Source organism: Oryzias latipes, chromosome 13 (genome assembly GCF_053564925.1).
Source record: "Oryzias latipes strain Hd-rR chromosome 13, Olatipes_Hd-rR_3.1".
NCBI lineage: Eukaryota > Metazoa > Chordata > Actinopteri > Beloniformes > Adrianichthyidae > Oryzias > Oryzias latipes.
This window is the reverse complement of record NC_136249.1, coordinates 32,182,293-32,185,326: the sequence shown is the minus strand read 5'-3', so window position 1 is coordinate 32,185,326 and position 3,034 is coordinate 32,182,293. Positions and strand designations below refer to the sequence as shown.

The 3,034-nt window shown below is 44.9% G+C and overlaps 1 long non-coding RNA gene across 1 annotated transcript; it reads right to left on the bottom strand.

Moving 5' to 3' along the window:
- Nucleotides 1–244: 244 nt before the first annotated feature.
- On the bottom strand, nucleotides 245–1,612 carry LOC144981792 (uncharacterized). Its single transcript, XR_013647279.1, has 2 exons — nucleotides 1,415–1,612; nucleotides 245–673 (listed from the first exon to the last, which is right to left on the bottom strand). It is a non-coding gene; the product is annotated as an uncharacterized LOC144981792 (long non-coding RNA).
- Nucleotides 1,613–3,034: the final 1,422 nt, after the last annotated feature.

The window sequence follows — 3,034 nt, the reverse complement described above, 5'->3', positions numbered from 1 at the left end:
AGAACATTGTCGGAGGGAGTACTGTCGGAGGCGGCGTGACCAGATGAAGCTTTTTCGAGATATTTGTTATAAGACGAGTCAAACTGCCACATGAATGTTTCAGAAGTGTTGCTGTTCTGAGCGTCTCTAGATGAAAGGAACACCGTTCCCTTAATCACTCAAGATAAGTGAAATAAATCCCATCAGAGATAAACAAAACACAACACACCCGCAGGAGTCTTCCCCCTGACAGGAAATGCCTCCATCTAAACAGGAAACAGACATTTATTGGACTGATTTGAGAAAAAAACAACAACAGCCAGAAAAGTAGAAAAAGTGATGCACAATTAAAGGAATAAACACCTTTAAACATTGTCTCAAGACTGAAATGGTTTGTACTCTTGAGTTGCTGGTTTACATGACTTTTCCTTCCTGTGAAATCCTCTCAGCTCTCTGAGGGAAGTTCACGATCTTACGTACGTCAGCCAGTGTTTCCTCATGAGGTCTCCCCCCCAGTCCACTCCTGACACCACTTGACCCTGAAAGTTCTGCTCTGGGACTGACCCCACCTCCGCAAGTTTGCCAGGAAATCGATAAGATTGTCATCCATCATCTGGATGTCGACCCAACCTCCAAACCAGCTTTCCATCGGGTGAAGATGGCGCTGAAAGCCTTTTGACAGGAGAACCCAGGACTAAAAAAAAAAGATATCCTGTTGATGGTTGTATTCATTATGTAAGGAGTGTTTTGACTCTTGTACCCACTTGGGCTCACATGCATACCAAGCTGAGCTGGAATTAGAGGCCAAACTGATCCTGTGACCATCACACTGCAGCTGTCACTGGTGTGTAACACCGAGACGGCACTGACAAATCTCCGCACGACCATCAGCATAAAAGTGGGCACAGCACACCGGCAGCATTCAGAAACATGTGCACCACATTCAGATTGAAAAACTCCTTTTTTTAATGTGATTTTTTTGTGTATTTTTGACCTCTGAACTTGCAGCACGGTTGACATGTCAAGCTGCAAAAGGTTCCCATAAACCCCATGTGTTTGGAACCAGCAGTTGGCACTCTGGGATAAACACAAGCAGCAGCTGTCTCACTCAAACTGCCTCTGCATTTAAACAGCGCTGCATTGTTGCACTCTCCAACGTCAGCAATGTCGAGGCTGCAGAACGCTCCCATAAACTATTGTGAGCGGCTCCCAGTCACTCCAGAGAAAGTTCAGCCAGCATTTGAGAAAAAGCATGGACATTTCCCGTCTTGAGTTCAAAGTCAGGACAGGAGATGCTTCAGCGCTGCAGTTCTGTGAACTCAGCCACCAGAACCACCTGCTGTCTTCCCAGCACCTCCAGCCTTTCTCCCCCTGCAGCGTGTTCTCTGAGAGAAGTGACAGACAGCTCTCATTAGACCTCATCCACCCAGCCTACCTTCAATTTCCACCCTCGGCGTGTCTTCTCCAGCAGCTCAAAGGTGACAGACCTCCACACCCAGCAGCAATCAGTGTCTCCTTCCTCTAACCCTCTGTTTCTTACTTTCACTTCCCTTCTTGCTGATATTTACAATGTCTAACTCCTTCTCCCTCTGTCTGTCAGCAGCCGGCCAACCACCCTGTTGCTCCCCTCTCTGAAACTTCAGGTCCGGCCCGGGACCATGGCATCTCAGGAGGGACGTTTCCAGCCGTCTGATTGGTCAGAGGGCAGAGTGATGCCCCCATATTAGGACAGCCAGGGGCGGGGCTGTTCTACTATAATAAAAGGAGGGTGGAGAGGAAGATAACAAGGTTTATGGCATAGTAGGCCGTTTGTGTGAGCGGTGAAAGTATTGTGTGTGTGCACAAACACACAAACAAAATGCAAACCTGCACTAACTCAACTTGGAGAGGTTCTATAAACTTGTTTCATCAGAAGCTGTAGCTCACTTTTGCAGAAACGTCTCCTGCAGTTTGATATGAGGACTGAGGTGTCATTTCTGACACATCAGGCGGGTGGAAAGTCGCAGTTCAAAGGCTATTGTCGTCTTTAAGTGCATGCTATGCAACATTAGGAATGTGTTTACTTAAATTAAAACTGATCTGTTTCAATAAAACCGGGTCTTTCTGGCTTACAGTAAATCCCTGAATAACAAGCAGTGAATCACTTGATGTTACTTAACGGTTATCTGTATCCTGATCACTTGAAAATAGTACTTGCAGACCTTAGTTCTAGAGAAATAAGAGTATATATAGGGTCAAAGCCGTTGCTGAGATGTTTTTTTGACAAGTGTTTGCCTGTAATTGTTTCTGCTTGAACCTAAAAACCCACTCCAAAGAAAGTTGTGATTTTTGTGTTTTTAACTTGCACTTGTGGCATTTTTCTGATGATGGTGGACATAAATAAAGAAAATTAAGCTAAATGCCGTACTCAAAAAGCTTGTAGTTGTTGCATAAAATCTACAATCGATGGGACACAAGCTTCTTGTTCCGCTCCGTTCTGATGCATCCATTTACGGACAAATAGATTATGTACGTCAAAATTGCTCACCATTTTTGTGTTGCACAAGTACTGTTCTTTTGGGGGTTAGAGGGGCTGGAGAAAGTGCGAAAAGATGGATGTGGGAGGGGGGCGGCCTTGCTCTGCGGCAGCAGTCACGCCTTCAAGTCATAGGGGGAATCTCCAATGACCTGCTGTGGCTCTGCACAAACTATGTCTTAGAAAATGACACAGGTGGTTGGATTTTGCAATCATAATCAAAAGACCACTGGGAACACTTTAAAAGAGAGATCAAAAGATGATCGGAGTGGGACTTTAAGCATATTTTCATATGTTTTTTATATGTTTATGTCTTTGTTTGGAAGTAAAAATTCCGATGCTCCATTCATCAAGTTCTGGCACCAGTTTTGGTCAGGATTCCTGTGGGCAGCACATTTGTTTACAGTGAGCTGAGTAAATCTACAGAGGAACCTGCGATGTGACAATAGAGAATTTGGCCTGAGGAGTCTGGTGCTTCTCAGTCTCACATCAAATGCAGGAAAGCAAACCAGAAACTTTCATACATTGACTGTGATTAGC